The sequence below is a fragment of the Rattus norvegicus genome, chromosome 3, assembly GCF_036323735.1.
Source record: "Rattus norvegicus strain BN/NHsdMcwi chromosome 3, GRCr8, whole genome shotgun sequence".
In the NCBI taxonomy this organism is placed as follows: domain Eukaryota; kingdom Metazoa; phylum Chordata; class Mammalia; order Rodentia; family Muridae; genus Rattus; species Rattus norvegicus.
In genome coordinates this window covers 179,483,193-179,495,369 of record NC_086021.1, presented here as the reverse complement: position 1 = coordinate 179,495,369, position 12,177 = coordinate 179,483,193, and the positions used below count along the sequence as shown (strand labels likewise).

Here is a 12,177-nt window from a genome sequence, read left to right as displayed (position 1 = left end):
TTAAATTGCATTTATTTATATTATTTTCGTGTGTATGCTCACACGTGAAAGTCACAGGGCACACATGGAGGTCTGAGGACAACCATCGGGAGTCCGGTCTCTCCCTCCTCTGTGTAGGTCCTGGCATTGAGCTCAAGTTGTCAAGTCTGGGGGCACGGAGCTTTACCTGTGGAGCCATTTTGTGGTCCTCGTTTTCGTTGCTGCCTTAATGCGGAGGTTTTCTCGGCGGTGAGGCTTCCGCGCATGCGTGCGCATGTATCTATCAGATCATAGGCTGCGCCCCTGTACACTGTGGCTAGACAGGCTCTCTCCCTGAATCCAAAACCAGGATGGCAGCCGGTAGGTGCTGTAGAGCAGCCAAGCTTGGCTACTATGTGGGTGCCGGGATCTGAGCCCAGGTCCCCACATTCATGCCAACAAGTGTCCTTGCCCACTGTGCCATCTCTTGAACCCCAACAAATTGTCTGAGTATGGAAGCTGGAACAAAGGTCACACGGGCTTGCCTTTTAAGTAGGTTTATGCCTTTAACTTGGGTTCATGCTTATAAGAAAAACAGAGACAAAATTCTGTCCAACGGCCAACCAATTCATGTCGTCCTCGTCCTCGTCCTCGTCATCATCATCAACATCATCACCACCACCACCACCACCACCACCACCACCACCACCACCACCACCACCACCACCATCATTTTAATTTCCGTGCCTCTCATACCACATGTGTCTGTGCCGCTTTGAGACACACAGTTACAGACTATGTGTTACTTTTAGTTTTGGCCAGGTTTTTATTTGGACACACACCCTGGGGTATTTTGAATTAGTGTTAAGGAAATACCTCTACCCCTCTCAGTCTTGCCCTGGGGATCCAGCTGGGGATCTTGTTAGCCAGCTCCCCTCCCGACTCTGTCCAAAGGTGGGAGGGGAGCACAGCCCTGCTGTGGGGTGGACACTGGGCTTGCTGTCCTAGCTGGGCCAGCAGATGCACTCGCCCAAGGATATAGAACCCGGGTGCTACAGGCACCTGGGTGAGCTGGACCGCGAGACACTTGCAGGTGTTCATGTAAGGGTGAAGAAATGATGCAAAACGGCTGAGAGGTGAGATGCTCTCTCACTTGTCATTAACACGGCCGTAGCTAAGGGGCGCCAGGCTTACGGTGTTTGTAGGTTTGATCTAACTAGGCGATGCAGATATAAATTATAATGTAATATAATTAATATAATATAATAAATAAAACAATGAAGTGGAAGTATAAAAGAGGTGGGGAGTTGGTGAGCTCATACCCGTAATCCTCACAGGCAGGAAGCTGAGGCAGGAGGATCACTGCCGGTTTGCGGCCAACCTGGAACTACGAAGTGCGTTCCAGGCTAGACTGGGTTAAAGTGAAAGGCAGTGTCTCAACCACAAACAAACAGAAAACGCTGTCTCCAGCAGATCTCACTCTGTAACCCAGGCTGGCCGTGAACTAACCATTTTTCCTGCCTCAGCCTCCCAAATACTTGGATTTTAGCTATATGGGTGACCACAATCTCTGAGGAGAAAGTGTGAGGGGTTGAGGCAAAGGTCTCATTCTTTAGTGCAGGTTAAAATCCTGGCTGGCCTCCAACTGACGGTAACTCTCACACTCCCACGTAGTAGGTACAGCCTGAAGCCACCAAGCAGGGCTTAAAGGGTGTTTGTGGGTTTGTTTTGTTTTTAGCTGTTTTTTGCTTGTTTTATTTGTACTGTTGTTTTTTTGAACTTAGAGCAATTCGTGGCCTTTCTGAGAGTAAAATTTAATAGGGAAGTTAATATTTACTTGAATGAGAAAGCAACAGATGTCACCATTTTAACGACTGGAAACGGAGCTGGAATAATTGCTCAGTGGTCAAGAACTCAGGGGACCTGGGTTCAGTTCCCAACTCCCACCTGGTGGCTTGTCACCGTGTTTAACTGGGGAACCCTATGCCCTCCTGAGGCCTCTTGGGCACTCCACATGGGTGGTATGTGGTGCGTGTCGGGGACCAGCCGTGGTTCCTCGTCTTCTGTGTCCTCCTCTCTCGGTGACCAGGTGCTGCCGCACACAGGGCGAGTCTAGAACAGGTGGGGTCGCAGGATCCTGGCCCAGTTGGGAGTGGGTTTGGGGGCTGGAGGTGCGGGGTGCGGGGGTTCTCTGAGGAAGGTCTTCTCCCAGGATTTTAGTGTTATAGATCTTTTAGACGGCACTCAATGAAACAGCTCTCTTAGGCCATCTTCTGGGTAACAGTTGGTGGGCATACACTTAGTCCAGGCGACCAAGGGCTGTACATGAACATGCAGAGCAGGAAGGAGTTTTCGGGGCAAATGTAAAAGCATTGATTGGCTGGAGCTTAAAGTATTATGAATGCTTCATTTGCATGGAGAGGCATTCCCAGGCTCCCAAGTACCTGCCGGGTGGGTCCTTATTGGGAAAGAGGAAGTTGAACGTATTGGTTTGCCAAGGACTGTGTGACATTTTTTTCAGGTAGAAGGTTGGGGTCAGGCTTCCCAGATCAGGGAAAGAAAAGGAAGCCATGTTGAAAAAGGCATTTTGCACTGAGCTCACAGGAGCTGTCTGGACATGGTAGACTATAACCTTAGTAGCAAGGTGTAACAGTACCGCACACATTCAGGCAAAACACCCTTGCATATAATAACAAACATAAAAACTTTCTTTAAAGTAAAGAGGCTAATAAAAACAAAACTTTAAACCGTGCCTTGGAGGTTCATGAGTTCAAGGTCAGCCTGGTACACACAGCCAGTTCCAGGACAACCAGAACGACACAGAGAAGCCCTGCCTCAAAATCAATATGAAACAAAAAGCCCAAAATTCTAATCTTACTCTTATCACGATTGGTTGATATGGTTTTTTGTTTTATTCCAGTTTCAGGGCCAGTGACAAATCTTGAATGTTCTTCGAAGATCTTTACAAACCAGTGTGCTGCGGCCGTGTTCACTCCGTGAAGGAGTCTCCTGCCCCGTCGTCTGCGTCGTTTCTGTCCACAGCAAAGCCTCAGGCTGAGTCAGTAGGAATGTATCTCCCTCTATTTAGTTATCTCATTATCTTTACTCATGGATTGATTATTAACCCAGTAACATCTTCTTCTGTTTGACAGAGATTTTACTGGACTGCTGGAGGTCCAAGTAGATCATATATTGTAAGCAGCTGCCTGATTACATTAGTACTACAATGTGTGTGTGCATGTGCATGTATGTGTGCATGTGTGTATGTGTATGTGTGCACATACATAGGTGTGTGCATGTATGTTCATGTGCATGTACACGTGTGTGTTCATGTACATAGGTGTGTGTTTGTATGTGTATGCATGTATATGTACATGTGCATGTGCGTGTATATATGTCTATGTGCATGTGTGTGCATGTGTATGTGTGCATGTGTGTATGTGTATGTGTGCACGTACATAGGTGTGTGCATGTATGTTCATGTGCATGTACACGTGTGTGTGTTCATGTACATAGGTGTGTGTTTGTATGTGTATGCGTGTATATGTACATGTGCATGTGCGTGTATATATGTCTATGTGCATGTGTGTGCATGTGTATGTGTGCATGTGTGCTGCATGTGTTTGTATGTGTATGTGTATGCATGTGTGCGTGTGTGTGTGCATGCTAGGGTGTTCATGCTTGTGTGCATTCACAGAGGCCAGAGAAAGCCATTGGTTGCCTTCCACTGTCACACTCTACCCTGTTCCCTTAAGACAGAATGAGGCTGACAGTCAACCAGCCCCCAATCTCCCTGTCTCCTGCCACTATGGCTGCTGTTACAGATGCTCCGTGGACAGTACCCAGCTTCTTAGATGGGTCCTGGGTATTTGAACTCAGGTCCTCGTGCTAGGGCAGTGGACACTCACTCACTAAGCCACCTCCCCAGACCCCTGCATTAAATATAAAATATCAATAACCCCTGTGACTGCATACATGTCCTGGCTATTAGCGGGACCCACACTATGAAATTTATTTTTATATTTGGGATAATGCAGCTCCAGTTTAAAAATATTCAAGATTAAACATACACACTTAAAAAAAATACCAAGGGGCTGGGGATTTAGCTCAGTGGTAGAGCGCTTACCTAGGAAGCGCAAGGCCCTGGGTTCGGTCCCCAGCTCCGAAAAAAAAAAAAATACCAAATATGTAACTAGAGATCATAGCGTTCAGCCACAATGAGACACACAACATTTCATGTGCATTGAAGTCTTTTCACACTCTCCTATTTTCATTTTGAATTTCACAATGTTTTGGCTTTTTTAAAAACAACGTTTATTTGTATTTTAAATTCTGTGTATATGTGTATGGGGGGAGGGGACATGCACCTGTGTGCTGTTGCCCTCGAAGTCCAAAAGAGGGCACTGGATCCCCTGAAGTTGACAAGTGAGCTGCCTGGTGTGTGTCCTCTGATCTCCCCCAGACCTGCACACACCCACTCATGCCATGACTTTGTGGACAGCTGAGGGGAAGCACCGAACGCAGAACCTGGAAAGCAAACTGGCGTCTGGTAATGCTGTCCATTACAGAGGTGCGATTTCAAGTGTGCAAATATTTTCATTATACTTAGCAGCAGGATATATTTAAACATCGGACAAACCTCTTCGCTGAAAAATTTTGCAGAGTTTTTCAAACCAAATATTCGAGCAACCCCAGGTCATTGGGAAGGCTCAGATGGGCAAATGCAGACTCGGTCTCCCACTCTCAGCATAAAGCATCAGTCAATTAACTGGGATATGTTGGAATAGCGATGTCTGGTTATACTTGGTTAGAAGAAGTGGAAGACTTTCTTGAGAAGAGGGAGAGAAAGACAGTGGATTCCAACCCAGAGATTTAAAGACTGGCTACCACACCGAAATTTAAGCCCCAGCGGCCACTTATGCTGTCATTGGAACACAGTGACCATTGTTCGTTTCCATGTGCTTTCCTGCTGTGTGATGAGCAGAGACTGCACGTCTGGAGATTCGCCACTTGGCCCTTTTCAAAAACTGCTATGGCGGTAAGGAGGACTGATTGTGGCGCCTCAGCCACCTTAAGCTATGGGGCAGGATATCTGTGTTAGGACTTAAGCATGGCCTTAAAATGGGAGGAGTCCTTACTCTCTAGGGTACCCTTGGGAACGTGTTCGCTCTACCTTTAGAAGATCTCATGATGGACAGGAGCTCTCGACTTTGGGGTCTCTTCTGCACTGCCTGAGAGCCTGCTGTGCTGGCCCAGGAGTCTGTTTCCTTGGCCTTGCTCTCTCTATTAGCCCTAGGCTGAGCCCAGGAATCCAACTGAAGCTCAGAGAGGTTATGTAGCCTAGAAACAGCCACACTTGGAGCTCAATTGTAGCTGAACTGGGCAAGAAAGAGTGGGAGGAGCTGGAGAGGACTTGGGAGTTGGAGCTTTTGCTACTCTTGCCAAGGACTGGAGTCAACTCCCAGCATCCATAAGGAGCACCTCACAGTTGCCTGTAACTCAAGCTCTGGAGGATAATAGACCATCTTCTAGCCTGTGAGAGCAAAGTGCACTTAAATATGTGTGCGTGCACACACACACACACACACACACACGTACATACACACCACTCACACATCACACACACACATACACCACAAATACACACACCACACACACACATACACACACACATGTACACACACACGTACATACACACCACTCACACATCACACACACACATACACCACAAATACACACACCACACACACATATACACACACATGTACACACACACCACTCACACATCACACACACACACACATATACCACAAATACACACACCACAAACACACACACGTACATGCACATCACACACACATGTACACACACACCATACGCACACATCACACACACACCATATACACACATCACACACACACATATACCACAAATACACACACCACAAACACACACACACACGTACATGCACACCACACACACATGTACATACACACCATACACACACATCACACACACATATACCACAAATACACATACATCACACACATGTACATACACACCACTCACACATCATACACACACACATATACTACAAATACACACACATACCATACAAACATTTACACTCACATCAAACACTGCACACACATACACATGCACATACACACACCACAAATATACACACACATGCCAAACATCACATATATACACCAAACACCACACACACACACACACACACACACACACACACACACACACACACGACAGGGGTTGGGAGTAATTAGAAAGAGTGATGAAATATTTTCCTCTGGTACAGCATGTCAGCCACAACAGTTTGCATGAGTGAAGAAAGCCTAGGTAGTTTTCTGACAGCCAATAAAATAAACACGGGCAGATTCCTCCTCCAGTACCAGCTATGGCCTCTGGGGAGCGTCATAGTCTCTCTGAACTCTCATCTGTTCTTGTGTGAAACAGAAATGACATCAGGACCTTGTCACTGTTCTGAGCGTCAGTGTCTTGGCACTTAGTACCTAGCGTCCATCATTCAATGGGACAGAGCTGCTGGGCTCTGGGCTGACTGTGAGATCGTAGAAAACGCTAACCGTTATTATCAAATATTGCTTCGTGCTCCCTTCCCCATATGCAAAGGACGCAGCTCTCTTATTTAGCTTCTCTTCTCCCTCCAGGACGGCACGCTCTCCTCAGCGGGAAATGACACGCTGTAACCCGGATGTAGTAACAAAAGGTATAGCTTGGTTGGTAGTGTGTGTGCCCAGCACACATTCCCGGTAGTGCAGAAAATGGGAGTGGTCGTTACACACCTGAATCCCAGCACGGGAGAGGTTGAGACACGAGCATCCCAAGTTCAGGGTCATCCTCTGATAGGTGGTGAATTTGGGGCCAGCCTGAGCTACGTGAGACTCTGTGTCTGAAAGAAAGGTATATAATGACTCAGAGAGCAATTAATCTCACCAAAGCAGCACCCTTGGCTCTACTGACACTATGTATGCTTTTCCAGAGTATGTGTGTGTGCACATGCATGCACATGTGTATGCATATGTATGTGTATGTGCACATGTGTGTGAGAGAGCGTCTGTGTGCATTTGTGTGTGTGCTCGTGTGCATCCGTGTGTATGTGTGCATGTGTGTGTGTGTGTGTGTGTGTGTGTGTGTGTGTGTGTATTTGTGTGCCACTTGCATGCATGGATGTCAGAGGAAAACTTGCAGGAGTCCGTTTTCTCCTCCCACCATGTGAGTCCTGAGGATCAAGCTCAGGTAGTCAGGCTGAGCGACAAGCACCTTCACCCACTCAGACCTCGCATCGGCCCATGCCCAGCTTGTTCTATTTGGATGCTGAGGATTTGAACTCAGGTCCTTGTGCTTGCACAGCAGGCACTTTACCCATTGAGCCATCTCCCTGACCTCTGGTTCAGCTCTTTTAGAAAACAGTTTCTAGCGGTAAATAAGTCCCAGTGAACTCCCTCTTAGTCATTTCCCAAGAGTCACAAAACCTTCCAGTTCCTTCCATCCGAACCTGGATGGCCCCGTTTATAATGTTTCATTTAAAAAACCTCCAAAATCTAAAGCTAAGATGGACGGTCCTCCTCCCGGGAAAGACAAGCCAACTGTTCTGTCTGCAGGGGGAGACAGGGACGTAGTAACAATCTGTGGACTAATGGGAGCGGTGAGGCTCTGAGCTGTCTGACCCCCATTCTAAAGCTCCCCGGAAAACACCAAAGTCCAGGGATGGAAAGCCAGCAACTTGCCAAGATGGGCATCAGGGGAGGGGGCCTGGATGTAAAAAGATTTCTGGAGATCATCATTGATGGGCATATTAGTATTTCCACTGTGTTTGCATGGCCCCGTGCGTGTGCCAAAACTCACTGCAGTGCACATGGAAAGGGTGAATTTTACTGCATGTCAGCTTTTTTTTTTTTTTTTTTTTTTTTTTGGTTCTTTTTTTCGGAGCTGGGGACCGAACCCAGGGCCTTGCGCTTCCTAGGTAAGCGCTCTACCACTGAGCTAAATCCCCAGCCCCTGCATGTCAGCTTTTATACACACACACACACACACACACACACACACACACACACACCATAACTCTGCTGACCACACCAGGCCAGTGTTAAAGTTACTCCCATGATTGTGCTCAGCAAAAAACAGCCACTTGCAACAAATTCCCAAAATATTTCCCAGGAGGTCGTCACCATCCCTGTCCTTAAAACGGCCACCTTAGAGCAAGAAGGTTATATGTCTGTGACAGATGCGATCTTCTGCAGCTGTGTGCAAAGGTTATGTGCAGGCGTGTGGTGGTGTTTTCTGGGCCGACAGTCCTGGCTTGCACTAAATCTGCATGGACGATATGGTGGCTGCAGGCTGAAGGCTCTGACCTGAGGGGATGCTCCTGCCATCTCAGCTCCTACTCAGCCTTCTGAGCTCCCCCCAACCCCCAGTGATGTGTGTGTAGCACCAAGTGCATTGTGGGTTCCTAGTCATTGGAAACTCCAAAGTACATTAGAATCTGGGTTTGGGGACTAACTCAATGGCTCAGTGGCTAAAGGCACTTACCGCCAAACCTGATGACCTGAGTTCAATCCCCAGGTCAAAGGAATCAACTGGTCCCAGCAAGTTGCTCTCTGACCTCTGAGCAGACACATATATAATAGGTCAATAAGACCTATGTGTTTGGCCCCAAACCCATGTACAAGAACTGGGCATAATGACAGGCGTGTGTAATCCCAGAGTTCGTGAAGCAGAGACAGGCGGAACCATGTAGCTCAAAGGCTATTCGATCTGATTCAGCAACCCAGGCCAGGGAGAGACCCTGTCTCGAAAAACAGTGTGGGTGCTGCCTGAAGAACGACAGGTGAGGTTGGCCCCTGGACTGCCCCCCACACACACACACACAGACACATATGTACAAACACCTACCTATACATACAACCACAAAAAACAAAACAAAACAAAACAAAACAGGATTTTGGAAGAAAAGACTTGAAAAAGGAAGCAGGCATTAGCCTGCCGATAAGAAGTTATAGGAATTAGTTTCTCTCCTAGAAACCTCACTGCTACTGAATCATCTAATCACTCCCCTCCACCCCCAAAACCCCCAAGACAAGGTTTCTCTGTGCAGCCCTGGATGTCCTGGAACTCACTCTATAAACCAGACTGGCCTCAAACTCAGAAATCTCCCTGTCTCTGCCTCCCAAGAGCCAGGATTAAAGGTGTGCACCACTGCTGTCCAGCTCATCATGTGGGAAAATGACTGGACGTCTATCATCCCCGTCTGCTCCTTGGGTATAGGTCCCCAGTTCATCCAGGCCAGTGTGTAGAGCCCCACGGCAAAGGAACCTCACCTCAGAGTCAGGGTCCCCGTGGTACCTGTCTTCAGCCAGCCTTCCAGCAAGGAGAAAAAAACAGACGGTCATGGTGTTCACTCTGAGGGAGTTTCCCACAAACTAAGCTCATAAAATCCCTACGTGTCATCACCCACAGCCACCTACCCAGAGCTCCCTTCGAATCATTCTGTAGTCCCCAGCAGGATACGGGTCCCCCCCGACCAGCTCATGGGAGCCAATAACACATCCCCTTGTTCACTTCCCTTTCTCCAGGGTTTGGGGGGTGTCTCTATATTATCTTAACTTTAATATCCCCCATGAAATGTTAATACCCCAGATATCTGTTTATACACAGTGAACACATTCGGATTGGGGAGGGGCAGCTGCAGGCAGGATGGACAGCACTCAGCGTGGGTAAGTTATGTTTCCAGCAGTGCCAGGAAGCCACCGGCCCTGCAGACTTCATCTAGCTTGAGCCTCTCTGGGTGTTGCCACTTGTTGAGTTTGAAAGGATTTGGAGGGGCTGGAGAGATGGCTCAGCGGTTAAGAGCACTGACTGCTCTTCCAGAGGCTATGAGTTCAATTCCCAGCAACCACATAGTGGCTCACAACCATCTGTAATGAGATCTGGTGCCCTCTTCTGGCCTGCAGTCACATATGCAGGCAGAATGCTGTACATAAAATAAATAAATAAATCTTTAAAAAAAAAAAAAAAAGAAAAAAGAAAGAAAGAAAGGATTTGGAAATGCCAAGCGTGATGGTGCAGACTTTTAATCCCAGCACTCGGAAAGCAGGGGCAGAAGGCTAAGAGTTCAAGGCCAGCCAGGGCTATAACAGAGACATGTCTAAGAGTTCAAGGCCAGCCTACTCTACATAGGGACTTCTAGGCCAACCGGGACTACCTAAAGAGATCTTGAATCAAAAGTAGAAAAAGAGGGGTTGGGGATTTAGCTCAGCGGTAGAGCGCTTGCCTAGCGAGCGCAAGGCCCTGGGTTCGGTCCCCAGCTCCGGAAAAAAAGAAAAAAAAAGTAGAAAAAGAAAAGAAAAATAAAATCCCAGGATGATAGTACATGCCTGTAATCTCAACACATGTACACACACACACACACACACACACACACACACACTAATGTGCACATGGAGGGTAGAAGACCACTTTCAGAAGTCTGTCTTTCCTTCTGCTGTGTGAGTCACAGAGGTCAAATCCTACCAGCTGGCCCATCTTTCTGTCCAGGTTTTAAAACCAGTCCTGAATTCCTCCTCCAGTTTAATCTAGTGTCTCAGGGACAACACACAAGAAACAGGAACTGTGCAAGCACGCCAGGCCAGCCCTTGCCCGGAATGACGAGTGCCACCCCCACGGGACAGTTACTAACCATACTTGATTTTTACAACAGCTGCCGCTTTGTAAGCGAGGGAAATAGAAACTCCAGAGGGGTCTGTCAACTCACCCAAGGCCACAGGAGGGTAAGGGGTAGCCTTACAAGACCAACCAGCTGGAAGTGCCCGCTGCGAACCACTCGGGGAACCGCGGCTTGCTCTGAATGTCTCTTTTCCCTCCAGCTGGTGGAGAATACGCAGACCGGGGTCGTCCGGAAGTCGAGGGCGGAAGGGCATCCCTGGGCTTTATAGAGCATCTTCTCCCAGTTGCACATGGCGATGCTGAGGCGTCCACGGAGAAGATGCGCTGCTGTGTCTGTCTCGATCACAGCCTGCAAGGGTCAAAGCGAGAACCCCCTCCCCCCACCCCCGCTCAACAATCACAATATTGTGAGACAATTCCCTCCAGGGAGAAACTTCTTCAAGAGACAAGCCTCCCGCTCCTGCACTCTGCTAGATGCAGCCGGGATCCCGAAGAATGACCCTGGGCTTCATGGGCCCAATGGCTTCCCGCAAAGCCTTTCCTCTCAGTCTGGAGTGTGTGTGGCTTGGCTGCCTGTGTCTGTGGAACTACTTCTCCATCCTCTTTCCCTACTTTTAATTCGGGGACGATCTGCTGGGCTTCTCTAAGGCCCCGTGCACAGGAGCAGGGATATCTTTCTGGGGTGCGCTTTAAACACACCCTCTGAGATCCTCACTGTAGCTGTTACCTGGCTTCCCCCAGACACACATGCTGATGCTTCAACATCAGGAAAAAGAGCCTTAGAAAGCACAGTGGCGGGGTCTGGAGAGGTGGCTCAGCAGTTAAAAGCACTGACTGCCCTTCCAGAGGTCCTGAGTTCAAATCCCAGCAACCACATGGTGGCTCAGAACCATCTGTAATGAGATCTGATGCCCTCTTCTGCTGTGTCTGAAGACAGCTATAGTGTACTCACTTAAATAAAATAAATAAATCTTTAAAAAAAGAAAAAGAAAGTATAGTGGGCTGTCTGAAACTCAGCCTGAGGTGGGCAGAAGTCAAGGTGACCCCTGATCCAAGTGGTTTTCTCAGATAAAGTCAATAAGGTAAAACTTACTCACTAACTCTCTCCCCCTCTATCTCCCCCTCCCTGTCCTCCTCCCATCTCTCCTATGTGTGTCTGTCTGTCTCTGTTACTTCTCTGTTGCTGTGACAAAAACCTGCGACCAAGGTTTGCATTCAAGACGGCATTTTATTGGGCTTGTGGTTGCAGAGGGTTAGGGTCCGTGATGGTGGAGCAAAGGCAGGAACACAACGTGAGAGAGGTCAAATTTTGAACCCCAGAGAGAGATTGGGAATGCCTTGCGTCCTTTGAAACCTCAGAGTCTGCCCCCAAGTGACACGCCTCCCCCAACAAGGCCACGCCTCCCCCAACAAGGCCACGCCTCCCCACCCTTCTCAAACCGTTCCACCAGTTGGAGACCAAGTAGTCAAACCTAGGAGCCCTTGGGGGCCATTCTTCTTCACACCGTCACACAC

The 12,177-nt window shown here is 48.2% G+C and overlaps 1 long non-coding RNA gene across 1 annotated transcript; it reads left to right on the top strand.

Moving 5' to 3' along the window:
* Positions 1-253: 253 nt before the first annotated feature.
* On the top strand, positions 254-3,156 carry LOC134486491 (uncharacterized). The gene is made up of 2 exons (XR_010065502.1): positions 254-339; positions 2,879-3,156. It is a non-coding gene; the product is annotated as an uncharacterized LOC134486491 (long non-coding RNA).
* Positions 3,157-12,177: the final 9,021 nt, after the last annotated feature.